This window comes from Miniopterus schreibersii (assembly GCF_964146895.1).
Source record: "Miniopterus schreibersii genome assembly, chromosome: 5".
Classification (NCBI taxonomy): Eukaryota; Metazoa; Chordata; class Mammalia; order Chiroptera; family Miniopteridae; genus Miniopterus; species Miniopterus schreibersii.
This window is the reverse complement of record NC_138106.1, coordinates 64615485-64634220: the sequence shown is the minus strand read 5'-3', so window position 1 is coordinate 64634220 and position 18736 is coordinate 64615485. Positions and strand designations below refer to the sequence as shown.

At 38.9% G+C, this 18736-nt stretch overlaps 2 protein-coding genes across 6 annotated transcripts in view; one reads left to right on the top strand and one right to left on the bottom strand.

The window, feature by feature from the left end:
• Nucleotides 1-18736, bottom strand: part of CMSS1 (cms1 ribosomal small subunit homolog) — a 340238-nt gene that overhangs the window by 232353 nt on the left and 89149 nt on the right. The gene's annotated exons all lie outside the window — the stretch shown is intronic.
• The window catches only part of FILIP1L (filamin A interacting protein 1 like), a 277711-nt gene that overhangs the window by 175656 nt on the left and 83319 nt on the right, over nt 1-18736 (top strand). The window lies entirely within an intron of this gene.

Genomic DNA, 18736 nt, shown 5'->3' with positions numbered 1-18736 from the left:
CAGAATAAAGGGAGTTACTGAGAAGTACTCGCTATTCACCAAGGTATGGAATACAGGAATGGGACACAGCTTTTTGTCGCTGAAGGATTTTGGTAGGGGAGGATGGTTGAAAAAGTGGAGGTGTGGATAGAAGATGAGTTCTGTTTTAGACATGTGGAGTGTGAGCTACCCAGTGTATTCCAGTATTTAGCGGGGAGGACAGTATGTCTAAAGACAATCCACAGTTGAAAATACACGACTGGAAAAGGATGGGCTAGTGATGTGACTTTGCAGCTGGTGACAGCCAAAGCTTCGGGTGTTGGTGTGGTGAGGAGAGAGGATTCTGAGAAAAGAACTCTAGAAAACACCAATGTTTGGTGGTCTTCTGGAGGAAAAGAGGTTAAGAAAGGAAGCTAAGAAAGAATGGAGAAGGGTTAGAAGAACCAGAAGAGAAAGAAAGCAAAGAAACCAAGCAAGGAAAGACTTTCAAGAAAGACTAAGCAGCTGAATAACAGCAAATAACACAGAAGGATGATAAAATGTCCGAAAATTTGGCAACAAGGAAGAAAAGTGAGGAACTTGCACCCTTTCAATAGAACAGGGAGGGAAGAAGCCAATCACTATGCTTTGAAGAATAAATAAGACATGAGGACATAGAAACTGAAAATGTGAACTAGTATTTTGAGAAACTAGGCTGCAAAAATGGAGAGATTGGTTGGTAAACATTTTATTACCATATGGAGGGCAGGTTATTTTGCTCCACCCTTATCTCCCTGTTCTGAATCCATGTAGAAAGTATGGGATCCGTATTAAATGAAAGGACAACTGGCCCTCTACTGCAAAGAGAAAATAACCAACCTTTGCAATGTCACATTTTTACTGGATCATCATTTCACTTGTTCATGTATAGTTGGATGGATTACAGAGCCAATGATGCTGAATTCTAACAATTACAAAGTATAGGAAAAAAATTACTTGTGAGCTCCCTTTTCTAAAACACCAGTAGTCTCAACTGCTTTATTTAACTACTTACAATTCATATTTTAGATAGGTAACTGAAGTTACATAATAGCTAGGCTAATGGCACACTTTCACGTCTTTTCAATGTACTTCATGGTAGACACTTGGTCAGAGTGCCAAAGAATCCATGGCCCTCACCCCAGTTTCATTTTCCACATTCACCAGGTTTGTCCTCTACTTACTGCATAGATTGGGATCTTGTTACTCTGCCCCTCATGAACTTGAAATATCTTCAGGGGCAGATTAAAGGAGCATAAGAAGTCTGGCACCAAGGGAAGATTTGACTCAAACATCATAACATAAGATTTGTTATTCAATGAGACAATGTCACATTAAATAGTATTTCAAACCCTTGTGGTTTGGCACCCATGGCCTCATTTGGCCTCCACATTTATTTGGCACTAAGTTGCTGAACACCAATGTTTCCTTTCATCTTTCATTATTATGAACATTTATTGACCATGGTCAGAGTGCTGCCTAACATAGAACAGAGAGGTATTGGCTGTCCCTGCCCAGGGGGCTTACCACATTAATGGAGAAGGCAAACATACATATTTAGGGTAGGAACATGGAGGGCTGTTGGTGGTATAGTTCTAATATTTGCTGTTATATCTTTATTATCTTCTGGAGGAAGGCTGAAAAGTGTTATCCAGAAGTAATACTGTAACTGTGGGAGGCAGATGGTGAAGATGATTTAAACCAATAGAGAGCAAAGAGGAATGCTGAGAAATGGGAACAAAATATCAGTGTGAATAAAGGCTATGGGTTAAAGGAAAAGAAAAATAGTGAGATGAAAATAAATTGTACACCATGGAATCAATGTATTAAGAATGGTATTTCTAGCCCACCCGGTGTGGCTCAGCGGTTGAGCATCGACCTGTGATCCAGGAGATCACCGTTCGATTCCCGGTCAGGGCACTTGCCCAGGTTGAGGGCTCAATCCCCAGTGTGGGGGGGAGGGGGAGTGCAGGAGGCAGCCAATCAATGACTCTCTTATCATTGATGTTTCTATCTCTCTCTCTCCCTCTCCCTCTCTCTGAAATCAATAAATACATTAAAAAAAAAAAAAAAAGCTTTTAAAAAAATGTAAGGGAAAAAAAAGGTATTTCTAGTCCTGGCTAGTGCGGCTCAGTTGGTTGAGCATCGTCCTGTGCACTGAAAAGTTACCTGATCTATGTTTCTCTCTCTCTCTCCCCCTTCTCACTTCCTCTCTCTCTAAAAAATAAATAAAAACGTTATTTAAAAGAATGGTATTTCCAAATGCATCTAAGGGGGTTAAGAGGAAAAATTTAAAAGATCGTATTTCTTAGTCTTATGGAACACAAAGTGACTTTGTTTTGAAGAATAATGAAAGTGAACATACTATTACCAAAAAAAGGGAAAAAATGGCTGGACTCTCATCTTCTGTTTAGCCATTCATTAGATATGAGAATACTAACCTATTTCTGTTTCCAAAGGAATAGCTTCCAGATGGAACACTTTGGGCGTGAGAATGTTAAACCTATTCTCAACTCATGATACACAGATAATTCTACCCCTGCTCCCCCTGTATAACATCATAACTCCCTTATTTTCGCACTGTTGATGCACTGGCCTTCCCTGCTTTCATGCCTTCAGCCGGGAGACTATGGGCTTCATAAGGCATAACTCATTCCCACCTGCATTAAGGCCACCTGCATCAAGGTACTAAATGAACACCTAAAGAAACAGGAAGTGGGGGAGACTAAGAATTTCACGTAAGTATACACAGAGGAGGTGTTTATACAATAAGGTGAAATGCCATTCACATGTCTCATTTTTGAACGACAGATGTCAAGACAGGCATCATCATGGAGTCCCTCTAACTTTAGTGAGAGTACTTTGTTTCTCAAGCACAGAGCCACCCCCCACAAAAGCAAGACTAATTTGTCTTAAGGGGTCAAAGAATAATGTTTACTTCCTTCCTCAAACAAAGTGATGTAAACCACTCCCAAATCAGTGACCCTCTACTGAGAAACAAAGAAAGATATCACCCCCATAAAAGGGGGTTGGGTGATGACAGCTATAAAGGACTATCTGATGGAAGCTCTGAAAAACACTATGAAAGTTTAGCACTTGTATGTTAAGTGTTGGATAATATCTACTTGGAAAGAATATAAAAAATAAAAAATACATGATTGAGATAGTTAATTTAAAACCTTAGATTTCAAAGTAAGGCTCAACTTCTGTGTTTTCTTTGGAGAATTCGTTTTATGTGGAAAATCCTAAAGGAGACTGATGTCACACATTGAGTTGAGGCCAAAATGTTTGCCAAGTGATGTCTTCGTTGTAATCAGTAAACAATTGGCTTTCCCACTGAGGGACTAAGGGACAGGGATCAGCTCAGGAAACCCTGCTCCCAAGCATGTTAATGCAATGTTTCCTTTGCTGTAATCTGTGTGGTTTGGTCTGTCCATGAGATAAAATATCCCCATTTCATGACAACTTTCTGTTCACTGACCAGCTCCAATGTGTGGATATGTGTGTCACCAATGACTTGAATTATGTACTTGGAAGAATTACAAGTGGAGTCTATGTGAAAGGTTTTGTACAAAAGCAATGCCAGTAATTTTTGGCCTTTCTGGATGGCTTCACAGGAAAGCCAAAACAAAAATCACTTTTAGTCAGTGCAATTTTGCAAAATTTTCCCATAAGTGAAATGCCAATTTTGTCTGTACTTTCATAAAGTTTGCATATTTTTTTTCCTTTTTCAGTTCAATGGGGTAAAAGGCTGTGAAGAAGAAAAAAAGTTTTCCTTTTTTGAAACCATACATTCTTTTAAAAAATACTAAAACAAACCATATATACAAACTATATATATTTACTGCATTTTTGACCTTGAAATAATCACTAAAGTGGGAAGCAAGTATTGTTATGGCAACTCTGTATAAAAATGTGGCTTCAAACATGGATTTTTTTAAAGCGTTAAATTACTTTTCATAACATCTTGGCCAACTAGGTTAGCACTGATAGTTCTATTCTACAAAGCAGGAGTTCAAATGGTAGCTTTTCAAAAGCCACATGAGGAAGGAATCACAGGCAGAATTAATTTCTTGTTCCTCTTTTACCTAGGGGTGACTAGAGAGAGTGCTGGCTCTGGGGGTAGAGAAGTCTTTGAAGGAAAGTTACCAGGGATCCAGCTTCAAGGGTTGTTGGCTTGACCACACCTTGGGCTAAGTCCTATTCAGGTTTTAGGAAAGAACAAAGCACTTCTACCTCTCTCTTGGCTGAAACACTTTGTAAAGGAAGATTTCCATCATCAACCCTTCTCTGCTATGACAGGCCTGTTTCCCAGATTGATATCAAACAGGTGACTAAAACAATGAACCATATTTGACACTCCTGTTGAGTGAGTACAGGTGACCCTTGAATAATGCATGGGTTAGGAGCACCAACCCCTGTACTGTTGAAAATTTGCATATAACTTTTGATTCCCCCCAAACTTAACTACAGTTATCCTTCAGTATTCATAGGGATTGGTTCCAAGACCCGCCTCCCCCTCTCCCCCCCCCCGTCCCCAGCCACCCCACAGATACCAAAATATGCAGATGCTCAAGTACCTTACATAAAATGGCATAGAAAAATGCATATAGTTGTCCCTCTGTATCCATGGATTCCCAACCACAGATGAAAAATACAGTTTTCGATCCATGGTTGAATTTGCAATTACAAAACCAGGTATTTATTGAAAAAATTTGCATAAAAGTGGACCCGAACTGTTCAAACCTGTGTTTAAGAGTCAATCATATATTGGATAACTTTCAAAGACATCTCTCCAAAGGCTTCAGATACTCCCTTGAAATATATATATACACACACACACACACACATATATATGAATGAGTATATTAATTTATTTATTTACTTAGTTTAAATAACTAGTTAATTAGCTAGTTAGTGCTGCTTGCCATTCATTCATTGATTCAATCACTCAAAAATAAAACTAAAAACACCCCTGCTACATGCCAGGTCCTGTGCTAGATAACTAAGTGAAGGAGGTAGATGTGGTTTCCACCTACACAAAATCCCAACTAGTTTGTGTATATGTGAAACAGAGACACCACTGAAGAGTTTAAGACTTAATACTAACTCTTCTAAGGCACTTATGTAATCATGCTGGGTAGATTTTAAAAGGGCAGTATTATGGTAAAAGAACATTACATGAAATGCACGTGAAAACAGAACATTCAGTAGAAATCAATAAACACATTAAACTAGAGTACTAGAGAATTCAATATCTTGCAATATTATCTTTAGGATTTTTAGTTTCTTTGATCTTAAATCTCAGCTTTTAAGAATATCCCACAAAGCATAACATAGCGGGCATAATGTTTTTAAAAATAAATAAGTCTACTTCTTAAAAATCATATTTGGAAGGCCAGCAGTTTTAAATTTCATGCACACTATTGTTGTAGAATACATTGTACTCAAATGCAATCATTTCCTTTCAGTTTTCTGGCAAAGAGTTATGTGTAATACATATTCTTGAGATTATGTCTTGCAAGTAGTGAAATGGATGCCAGATCTCCATTTGACCTTTGTTATGGATATACAGTTCTTTGTCAGAAAAATATAGAGACCTACCACAAACACATATTTTGGTATAATTCTATAGAGAATCACAACATGATCAGCCTATATTTCACATACCCCAGACCTCATACAGGTTCTGGGCAGGGATGCAGAGAGATTAATACCTCCTGAGAATACCAAAAAGCCATTTAGGACGGTACACCATGACTTAACTTTCAACAGATGTCACAAAACCATACCCTTGTAACTGCACAATTCAGCGGTTTCCATACAACACTATTTAATTATAGAGGTCAAAATTCGGATACAGTGATGATGCAATTTGATTGCTTTTCCTTCCCAGAAAGCTAAGCTAAGTTTTACAAGTAATTTTGCATATGTATTTGGATGCACAATTAGTGAATTTACTGTTTACAAAAGAATACTACAAATATTAAAAAGCAGTCTAAAAGGAAACATAAGCACACTGAGGGATGAACCAGAAACTTAGAGATAGGGGACTGGGGTCTGCAGACCATATTTGCAGCTAACGTGTAACTTGGGTAAATCCCAATTCTCCAATCTTATGTATAAAACAAATGGGACAGGCTATATGATTTCTATGTCTCTTTCAGGTCTAAAAATCAGTGATTTGATTATATGATTGTTATGAATAAGTACTTTTTACTTCAAGCCTATGATTTTAATCCATGCTATCAAAAGAAGTCAGTGAGAATGACAGCACCTCCACCAACTTAAAATCCAACCTGTATTTTCATTCTTTTCCTTTTTTCTTTCTTTCTTTTTTTACAAATTGAGTGCTTTAAAAAAAAAAAAATTGATTGATTTGAGAGAAAGAGAAACACCAATTTGTTGTTCCACTTATTTTATGCATTCCTTGGTTGTTAACCTGACCAGGATCAAACCTGAAACCTTGAAGTATGGGGACGACACTCTAATCAACTGAGCTACTCAGCCAGGGCTGTATTTTCATTCTTTATTTTTAATTTTTTTTTTCTTTATTGATTTGAGAGAGACAGAAACAGAGACAGAGAGAAAGAGAGAGAGAGAGAGAACAAAACATCGATGTGAGAGAGAAACATGATTGGTTGCCTCCTGCAAGTGCTCTGACTGGGGATCGAACTCACAACCTGGGTATGTGCCCTGACCAGGAACTGAACCCATCACCTTTTGGTGCATAGGACAATGCCCCAACCAACTGAGCCACACTGGCCAGGGCATCATTCTTAAAGGATATCTAGATTTAGGTACCCCCTTCTGCTTCTCGAATGTCACATATTCAAAACTGAACTTAATATCATCTTTGCAAATCCAGGTCAATTTACAATGCTTTTATTCCTGTTAATGCCACCACAATGAATCAAACTATTAGGTAACCATAAAAAATTACCTAGATCTCTGAATTCCAAATGCAAACTAGAAAAGACCAAGCAATCTAGACCAACCCTCTAATTTTTTATTGCAAAAAGTGAGGCCCATTAGGTCTCAGCTAAAAAATTTCCAAATCTAGCTGCTAAACAGTCGTACAGCCAGACTAGGAGCTGGCTCTCCTGATAATATATTTGGTGCTCTTCTCCCTAGAATCATTACCAAGTGCTCAAGCCTTGTGCTTGGTGTTGTGGGAGGTCTAGAAGAAATGTCAGACATAATTACAATATACAGTAGTTGAAGAGAGAAGACCCTCATAAAAATAATCTGTAGATGGAAGATTCAATGAGGATTCAGGTGTTCATACCATGGTACTGACACCACTGTTGCAACATTATGGAAGGTGAGGCAAAAAGGACATTAAGAACTGTAATTATTCAATATCCAGCTCAGCCCTAGGAAAATGAAGGACATACATGAAGCACTGGATAAATACATCTAACCAGCTCACAGCTACCAGTAGTTTATCAGTCCTTTAAAACAGGAAGCCAAAGACTGAATGTGGAAAGGCAACCTCAAAACTTCTGTTCCATCTGATTATAAAATATAAAGAGGAAAAGAGTCATTAAACCATATAAAAATGGAAATTCTTGCCTCATAAATGGAAATCAAGGTGGAACAGAAATAGACTATATCCTGAATTTGCAACTTGCAGGTAAACTTTCCTGGCAAGTGTATTATTCCCTCATGAGAATTTGAAGCCAAACAGCTTTGGCCGGTCATGAGGATGGAGATGCCTGGCATAAATGGGGAGTAAATATCACCTCCCAGAGAGGCCTTTCCTTGGAAAGGGGTAGGGTATTGGAATTAAAAGCACAGACTCACAGAACAAGAGTTTGAACCATGTTCCCATCTGCTCATCTGATCCCACTAGCTATCTGTAAGTCTCAGTTTCCACATCTGTTAAAAAAATGATATGGATCTCAGGTTCTTGCGATTACTAAATTATGTACTGCATAGAAAGTGCTAAGTATGGTGTCTGACACATAGGAAGCACTCAGTAAGCATTTGCGACTTTCTTCAAATTTGCCTTTCTGCAAAGTAGGTTATTTTTTATATACCCCGTGTCACTCCACTGGGCATTTTTAGGATTGCCAAGAAGGCATTTAATTAGATTCTTATGGGGGTTGCTAAGGATGGTAAGTAAGAGCTTTCAAGGGGCATACACTTCAGTGTGGAGCAAAGAGACACAAAAGCAAGTGGAATGCTGTGTTGCAGGTACAATGACAACAGAAAAGTTCCCCTTTTGGAAATCATTCTACTTAAAGAGAAATATTAATATAATGGTATTATGAAGAGCACAATCTACCACATATACAAAATGAAGACTCACCCAATGGGGTGGTTTTTAAGTGCACCAAAAGACTCCACTTGCTTTCTGGCCTGACACTGTCACAAGATCCCTACACTAATCACATCTGCTTGCCTAAAGTGATTGTGAAAAATCAAGTATTCTCACTTTTTGATAAGTGTGCTTACTTTTCACAGTTCCTTCTGCAAAGTCAAAAGCATGGAAATACAGTTTGTTGAATAAGTGACGGAAATGTAGGAAAAGTTGTTACATTTTAATCTATTATTTTCCATTAATATTTTATGAATTAGTTCTGAATTAGTTCTCTTGACTTAGCCCAGCTGTGGAGAATAGTAGTATACAAACGAAGTCAATTTTGATAGGGGAAGCAGAACAAGCTGGAAAACTCTGTGATTGTTGCAGAGAGAGTAGACAGAAAAGAGGGGAGGCAGGTCCTTCATCAAGGCACAGGAAGAAAGAATGATCCTATGTATGATTTTAAAGTTAAAAACATCATAAACAGTAACTACAACAAAAGATAAAAACAACTTTCTCCATTCATACCTTATACATTTTTGGTATCCTATTTTTTTTTTCCCCACTAACGAAAACATCATAACATTTTCCTAAATCACCAACAAGGAGGGATACAGATATAGAAACATCGATGAGAAAGAAACATCATCAACTGGCTGCCTCCTGCACACCCCTACTGGGGATCCCGCCTGCAACCCGGGCATGTGCCCTGACTGGGAACTGAACCAGTGACCTCTTGGTTCTTGGGTCAATGCTCAATCACCGAGCCACACTGGCTGGGCTATACCACAATTTTTAAGTACACAAATAATACTGCTTCATACAGACATAATTTATTTAACAAATTCTCTACTGTGGGCATTTCGATTCCTTCCACTTTTTCACTTTTATAAAGAACACTATGATGAAAAGCCTCAGACTCCAATTAATTTTCACACCTTCCTGATTGTTCCCTGAGAATAAGTTGTTAGATATGGAATTGGTGGGTCAAAGTTATGAACCTTTGTAAGGATTTGAAAACTGTAGCTAAATAGCGCTCTATAAATAGACACTTTATATTATTATTAACAATGAAAGAGAGTAGCATGTCTTACTTTATAACTTTGCATGAGGTTAATCTTGAATCTGTTCTCATTTTTAACATGATACTATGTTTAAAAGTATGTAAAGTGAATGTTAGTAAGATGAATCAGACTTTCCTACTGACTTGGACTTTGATTTTAGAGAAATGTTTCTTCTGAAGGAAAAATTCTAACATATCATCGAAACTATACTTAAACACAACATTTTTTGAAAGACTATTTTGCCATTGTCAATATATTTCAATATATTTCAATACATCCGTACATTTCCTTTTCCCCATCAAAGTCAGGTTTTGAGGGCCTAGCATCACTGGTCTTCCAAACACTGATTCTGTAAGTCCTTCTCTAGATAGCTGAAACTTCCTCCCTCAGTACAATCCTACACTGAGCCTTAAAGTTCAAATCCAGGCTCCTGGCTCACCTTTCCCACCACGTGAATGATTCAGCAACAGTTCATAACGTGTATAGCTCTGGCGTTACATGATCCTGACAAGTTTAAATTTGTTTAACACTGTGGAATCCAAGCTTCACTTTGTCAAATTCCCTCTCTACTAATTCAGTTGGTTTGGAGTGTGTAAGAATTCCATACCAATTTCTCCTATTTAACTCAATTTCTACTCACCAACTCTCATTTCCTCCCTACTTATCATGCACATACATTTATGCCCATAGCGCTTTCAATTTATTTCTGTGAACTTCCCAGTAACAGCATGAAATGTCAGAGATGTCTGGCAAATAAGTAATTTACATCTTAAGAAGATATTTCAGAAGAAACATATTAGCAGGATTTATGAGGCTGAGTACATGTTTTCTTAAAAGTAAGTAATTTCTAACTCACAGTTTTGTCACTTCATATCATGCATTTTTTGTTCTGAGTAAATATGACATTCAAGTCATTTCATGCCATAATAAAAACTGGAATTTATATAAGTAAAGGAAAATGTACTCAAAAGAATACTGCATGTGGCTATCAAATGTTTAGTACACATTTCCTTCAAAGATAGCAGAGAAATCTCAAAATGGAATAGTTACCATTTGTGTCAATAGCTAGGACCAAATATAAGTGCAATTAAAGAGAAAAAACCACTGGGCTTCTGGTCAAGATGGCAGCATAGGTAACCGCAATACTAGAAACTTCAACAACTACATCAAAATTACAACTAAGTTAAAGAACAACCATCATTAAAAGCATCCAGAAATCTAGCTAAACATAATTCCTATAACTAAAGATATAAAGAAGAAGCCACAGTGAGACTGGTAGGAGGGGCGGAGACGCCAACAGGCTGGTCTCACTCCCATGTGTGGCAGTTAAAAACAGGGAGGGATATTTGGCTGCAGAGGCCCCCGCACCCTGAGAAGCCAGGGGGCCCAGCCTCACACCAGTACCCCCAGCCCAGGGTTCCAGTGCAGGGAAGAGAAGCCCCAAAACTTCTGGCTGTGAAAACCAGCAGGGATTGTGGCAGAGTGAGACCCAAGGCTGCTGGAGTCCCAGGCGTTTTATTTAAAGGACCCACACACGGACTTACTCGACTCACTGGCTCTGAGCTGTGCTGCAGCAACAGCTGAAAGGTGCCAGGGACATATGGGGAGGAACTGAATTGTCAGACTGCAGGATGAGAGGTGGAGGGGCAGTTTTCTCCCAGACAAAAGTCCTGGCAGAGGCCATTGTTCCTTTCCTGAGCCAAACCCCACAGAAGCAGGCACCATATCTAAGTCTCCATCAACCTGGCTAACACTGTTCCACCCCACCCACCCTCTGTAGTTCCCTGAAACCCAGCCCCACCCAACTTTGGGGCCCACCGAAGCCCTTTCCAGTGTCTTTTTCATACAAATGGCCTGTCTTGGCTCATGCTGCTGATTTTCCTAAAATCTCTCAAATAAGCAGCATCTGGCCTCTGTGTACCCCATACCTCTTGCTAAGTGTCCCCAGCAGCAGCACTAGTGACACTAGCGGCAGCTGGCCTTGACTTGCAGCTTGGCCTCTCCCAGGCATCTCCAAGCCCAGCACAAGTAGCAGCCATCTGCAGATGGCTTTGTAGTTCCCGCTGGGTGGCCACAGGCGGGGCACAGACAGAGACTAATCTTGGACTGCACCTCCTGGGAGGCCCCAGAGCCAGCGTACTAGGTGGACTGCACTGAAGCAACAACCAACCACCTCCACAACACACTCAAGGGGCAGAATCAGCCAGCACCAGAGTCCCAATAAAGCGAGTCCTGCTCTGTGTGTTAGCCCCTGCACAGCAGATCCTCTGCTATGGTCACTGCCAGTCCTCATAGCTGATTGGCCTGGGGGAAAATCCCTTCTATTGACAGTAATCAAGGCTCAACTACAACAGGAGGATGCACACAGTCCACCTGGAGGGCCCAGCTTGGGTGACTTGGGAGGCTGCTGTGCCACTGGGCCCTACAGGACACTTACTATATTAGGCCATTCTACTGAGACAGGGTGACACAGCAGCTCTACCTGATACCCAAAAACAAACACACGGAGGCAGCAACAAGAGGAGACAAAGAAACATGTCACAACTGAAACAACAGAACAAAACTCTAGAAAAAGAACAAAATGGAGACAAGCAATCTACCACTGGTTATAAGGCTGCTCAATGATCTCAGTGAGATTTTCAACAAAGAGATAAAAATGGAGATAGAAACAAAAAAAAGAATCACTTAGAAATGAAGGGCACACTAACTGAAATGAAGAATACATTATAGGGAATCAACAGTAGAGCAGACAAAGCAGAGGACCAAACCACCAATTTGGAAGATGAAGCAGAAAACACCCAATCCAAAAAAAATGAGAGTAGTTTAAGGAGCCTCTGGGGACAACTTCAAGCATATCAACAATCACATCATGGGGATGTTGGCACAAAAAGACAGCAAGGAATTGAAAACTTATTTGAAAAAATGACTTAAAATTTCCTGGTGTGTCCTCTTTGGGGCATGCCCACTTGAATCTCCTTTACGAGTGAATTTTCTTTCTCTAAGGTTCCTCATGAGACTTGCGACCAGGAGCAATGGGCAGTGGCAGCTTGTCCCAGGCTAACCCCGTGAACCTGTCTCTAGTGACTGTCCAATGTGCTGACAGCAGCCCCACCTCTGTTCACTTCTTTCTCATAATGTTTCTAGAGAGCCAAAGTAGCCCTTCCTAGTATCTCTCCTGTTGCTTCTTCTATCCTCAGCCCTTCCTTGTTTCACTGTTTCCAGCTTTAATAAATATACTCTCAAAATAAAAAAAAATAAAAACTTCCCTAACCTGGTGAAGGAAACAAACATACAGCTCCAGGAAGTGCAGAGTCCTAAACAAAATGAACCCAAAGAAGCCCACACCAAGAAACATAATAATTAAAATGCAGAAGGTTAAAGACAAAGAGAGAATCTTAAGAGCAGCAAGAGAAAAACAGTTACCTACAAAGGAGCTTCCATAAGACTGTCAATTGATTTCTCAACAGAAGCGTAGCAGGCCAGAAGGGATTGGCACGAAATATTCAAAGAGCAAGGATCTACAACCAAGATTACTCTACCTGGCAAAGCTATCATTTAGAATCAAAGGACAGAAAAAAGACTTCCCAGACAAGAAAAAGCTAAATGAATTCATCACCTCAAAACCAGCATTACAAAAAATGTTAAAGGGTCTTCTTTAGGAAGAAGAAAAAAAAGAAAATAAACCCATGAATAATAAAATGCCAATAATATATCATCCACATGTTCAATGCAGCATTATTTACAATAGCCAATATATGCAAGCAATCTAAGTGTCCATCAATAGATGAATGGATAAAGATGTGCTTATATGCAATGAATTATGACTCAGCAATAAAAAAAGAATGAAATCTTCATCTGCAACAACATGGGTGGACCTAGAGAGTATTGTGCTGAGTGAAGTGAGAGAAAGAAAGACAAATGCCATATTATTTCAGTAAAATGTGGAATCTAAAAAACAAGAGAAATGAACAAGCAGAACAGAAAGACTCATAGATACTCTGATAATTGCCAGATGGGGGAGGGGGTGGGGAGATGGGTGAAAAAGGTGAAGATATTAAGAAGTACACATTGGTAGCCCTGACCGGGGTGGCTCAGTTGGTTGGAATATTATTCTGTCTGTGTACCAGAAGATTGTGGGTTCAACTCCCAACCAGGGCACATGTCTAGGTTGTGAATTTGATCCCCAGTCAGGGCTCCATGCGGTATAGGAGGTGGCTGATTGCTGTGTCTCTCCCACATCTATGTTTCTTTCTATCTCTATCTCTCTCTCTCCTTCCCTCCCTAAGATAAAAAAAAAAAAAAAGTAAATAAAAAAGTACAAATTGGTAGTTATAGAATAGTCACGGGGATGTAAAGTACAGCATAGGGAATATAGCCAATAATATTGTACTAACTGTGTATGGTGTCAGATGGGTACTAGATTTATCAGGGTGATCACTTTACTAAGTATATAATGTCTAATCACTGGGTTGTACACCTGAACCTGAAACTAATATAATACTGTACATCAACCGTAATTGAAAAATAAAAAATTATTTAAAAGAAAAAAAACATATATAAATGCCTACAGTTTTAAAAGGGAAATTAATAAATATAACTTCCTATTATTTGGAAGCTGTTGAAAGAAAAAGAAAAAACATTTCCCTGTAGGGCTCAACTGTCACTTGCTTTACATCAAATGACTTCTTACTCTAAACAGATTTGTTGATTAATCAAAACTCCAGCTAATAATCTACTCAAGAACACTCCAGCTGTTCTACAGCCATACTTTCAAACATGTTAACAGTAAACCATTAGGACAGCATTTAGATTAAATGGATGGTCTTTTTCTGTGTTTATTTGTGGAGACTCATTTAGAGAACTCTCCTGGCTTCTTCATGCAGAAGAATTCAGTGGCTTATTCTCACCATTTCTTTGATGGCTAAGATTTTTATCAATAAACAAAGTAAGAGGCACAGAATAACAAAAATGTTAGAAGGGGGGAGGAAATCACTCCTTAATTTTCATCTGTGTTGAAGTCTAAATGAGGCATGCCTCAATAATAACAAAGCAGAGCAAATCAGATAAAACATCATCCCAAGTAACCTCTGAATGGTGGGAAAAGAATTCTCTTCTTGACTGAGAGTTTAATCTTGAAACATGCTTCCCTGTCTCCGCTGAATAGGCCTGTATTTCTTTAGACTGATTATATTTTGTTTGTTAGGGAAACATGCAGAACAGTCATTTAGTTCCCACTTCCAGTTCCAGAAAGAAACCTTATGAATCCAAGAAGATTTGTGATTTCAAAGATTTTTCTTGCACTATGGCTGAGCCCTCACAACTGCCCAAACCATGCAACCTAAAGAAAGTTGGTTCGTTTCTCTCAACTTCATACAAGGCTAGGGGTTAGAGGGGAGAAAAAACAGTACAAACATATAGATGTCAACATAAGAATGTCCAAACCTGTAAATAATTTTTATTAAAAGTTATTTGAGCTAAACAGAGGATAGTTGTGAAAGCAAGATCTCAACAGAGGGTGAAAACTGATTCCAAGAAATGACAGTTTGCAGCTTCTTTTATGCATTGGGAATTAAGGAGGGATGATTACATGAAGGTGGGAGAAAGCAAGGCACACTGGATTACAAGTTAGTTAACAAGATCACGTGTTCTCTTGAGGGTGGTCATGCTTTAGAAGGAGGGGTCTGAAAAGAGGCATTTCAAAGATGTGTTAACCTAGGTACTCAAATAATGAACAGGGCTTGCTTAACACAAAGATAAACCTTTAACTAAAGAAGTTACATGCCTGAGAGTGACTACCAACCATGACCTGCCCAGTTAGGAATTTGTGATCAGATTACCCTATGAGGTTACTTTCCTTAGAACCCCCTTTTTGTCCATACAAACAGACAATTCAGATCAAAACACATTCCAAAATGTTTCACAAACAACGTTCAAATTCTGCTTTTATTAAATGATAATAGCCTATTCAAACTTTCTCACAGATGCTGTATTCATTAATAATTATTTTCATTTAAAATATATCCAAAAAAATATATATGCAAAACATAAAAGGGTGTGTGTGATGGGGGTTATCTCACCCTCACATACCTTCAGGTATTGTAGGCTGCAGATGTTAGACTAGTGACCTGACCTGGGTTCAGCAACCTTGGTACTTGAGTTCTGGCTAGGAAAGAATTCAGACCCAAGACCCAAACTATAAGACATTTATTTATAAAATCACAGAGGTAGAAAAAAGTAATTCGTAGAAGAAATGGGCTTAGGAAACAAGTTAAAGAAGTAAAGGAAGAGCCCTTGGAGCTTGAGAGTGAGGAAGCTAATGGTAACTCACCTAGGGAAGGGGAGGAAGGGAAAGGCTTGCTCCTGGGAGGGAGAGCACACTGGGTCGTCAGTCCTAAGTGTTTTAAGGGTGGAGATTTTAGGGGAGGTCCCAGGAGAAGATCTTAATAGAATATATAGCAGTTTTCCAGGTGTATCCTTTCAGGATTATGGTCTACACTGACTGACTCGTTGGCACTAGGGCAGGGGGTCATTATCCAATGCAGTTGGTCCTGAGATTAGACTGTGGGGTTGATTGTCTGGTTTTACTGCTTTTCTGGGCCTGGAGCTGAAATACAACTGAGGCATAGATGCTATCTCTAGGGAGGAAAGGTCAGGGTGTCTAGTGATATGCTAGGAGAGAAAAGGTCACCCTGGGGGTGAGGTCCCACCCTACAATTGTCCTTTGCTAGGCTCCCAGGGCTTTCCACCCTGGTGACCTCCTGTACCATCATCCTCACTCTGCTCATGTCTGTCTAACTGCCTACCACAGTATCAGCAGGGTAAGGTAAGTAACAGGAGCAGGTTGGACATATAAAATAGGCAATGGTGAGACCTTGAAAACCCGCAAAGTCTAAGTTCATTTAGTCAGCTTTCTGAATAATTACTTCAATATCACCAATAAGAAATAGACTCCACAGCACAGTTAATTGAGAAATGAAGAAGCCAGCCTTGAGGGTCTAGCTTTGGAGAACAGGATATGTATGGTGAGGCAAGAGGACAAATGTTCTTTGTAACTTAAGAATGTTACGATATGAGTGAATCAGAAGGATAAGTGCTGGACACCAACAGCTAGGAGGGGTAGGGGAGATGGACAAGCCTGATTATCACGGCTTCTTTGTCTTCCTTCTCTTCCCCACTCGTGTGTAAGCTCCAGGAAAGCAAAGACATCTTTTGTTTATCTCTGTATCCCTATCCCCTCACAGAGATGCCCAACAGATATTTACAGAATAAATAAAAGTATGGCTCTCTCCAACACAGTCACTAACATGAGTACTATAACTGGTAGAAGCAGCTATAGAGACTTCAAAGAAGCTGCTGATTTTAGAGAAGACCTCTCCCCAAAAGTCCCCTGTTCTTTGAGGGTAAGAATAGAAATGTATTATTCTTTGTGCTTCTAAATGTTTTTACACTGACCCATAGATATAAACTTCCACTCTTTTACACTGTAGAAAAAATGTAGAAACATTAAATTTCTTCAAATCGATATATATACACAGAAAAAAACAATATAATACATAAAATAAATGACAACACAGGAGAGCAAGCAGCAAAATCAACATTGTGAGAATTATGTATTAACAAACAGCAAATAATGTGCAGGAGGAAAACAGAGAGGGAAACTTTATAAGCTAAAAGAAATTTAGACATTTCTATAAAATGCAATGAATGATTTTATTTGAATCTTGAAGACACTTTACAAAAGTGAGAGAGTGAGAAAGAGAGAGAATAAATATCAGGGAAATTTGAACAGTATCTGGGATATTTCACAATATGAATTATTCCTAATGTTTAGGTGTATTAATGCTCTTGTGATGTGCATTTTAAAAAGCTTATCTTTTAGAGATATATTCTGAAAACATTTAAAAATGAAATAAGATGTTTTGAATTTGCTTCAAAATAATCTGAAGTGGGAAGCACAGTGCAGGGGAGGAAAAATAATTTTCTTTCTAATCTTTCTGAGATCTTGGCTGAGACCCCCTATAATAAAGGACAGGTTAACAAGAGAAAACCAAATAGAAATGTATTAACATGTATAATACCTCATAAATACGTACGTGGGATGTACCCAGGAAAAATGAGTAACTGCAAAGATGACCTAAGCTGCCAATTTAAATACCATCTTCAGCTAAAGACAAAAGAAAGATTGGAGGGGGGGTGGGAGGAGTAAGGAGGCAGCTAGTTATGGGAAGATTCAGGAAAAGCAAGAGTAAAGTTTGTTATGCAGCTTTAAATTGCTGCCTTTTCCACTGATAAGATTCTCTTGTGACTTAATCATTCTTCTCTTCCCGGTACTGAGAGTGAGACACTCTTACTAATATTTCCTTCATAAATGTAAATGTCCTTTAGAAAAGGGGGACTCTACTCTTGTTTTTAGAACTTCCCCTGCATCTGCTGTTTCTCAATATGATCAGCTCAAAATAACCCTTACGCCAAAGAGGCATATTTTGGAGTGACATATTCTGCTACCTGTGGGCAGGCTGGTACAGAAGAAACAAGACTTATAAAAGCAAAGCCCACATAAGCTTTGTGGGGGTTCAGAACAAGCCACCCCAAGATGTGACTGGTACGCAGATTACTTAGAACTAAAGGCAACTTTAGCCTCAGGCACAAGAGAAACTTCTGCCTTTCCTTCTAATTACCTAGAAGAACTTGAATTAGGGGCCTTGCCCATAATAAGCTATTATCAGAGATCACCTATCTACAGGGCAGGGCAAACTTCTATTTACTAGAGGTCTGTCTTTTCTTATCATCCTGCAATGAACTTTTGAAGCCCCAAGGCACCGTATCTCATCCCTAGCTCTGGATGTCTTATCTACCCATGTTCCCTTCTATCTCTGAACCTCTCTTGCATGTGGGGTCTTTGAATCTCTTGTGTGGGTGGCATTCCCATACATATGTATGTATTAAATTTGGTTATATTCTCTTGCTAATCTGTCTCATATCTATTTATTAGACCAGCCAGAAAAACTTTTGAGTGTAAAGGACAGTTTGTTCCTCCCCCACAGCTTTCCTTATGTTGCCCAAATACAAGGGATACTGCTTATTTGGACAGAACACTACCACTGAGGTAAACAGGAGATAATTCATGAACTCCAAATTGTCTCCAGATTTTTTTCTGGATAATCAGAAATAAAGCCAAATAAGAGGTAAAACTATTAGGAACTGTGAATCATTGCCATGAATGATCACTTTTCTCTTTCAGAGAAAATGATACAGATGATATTTTTTTCTCTTTTATAAACTACGTTTTATGACAAGGCTAAAAATCTCCACAGAGAATAGTTTTAAACATATGCAAATACCACTTATGGGTGAAATAAAGCTTCTC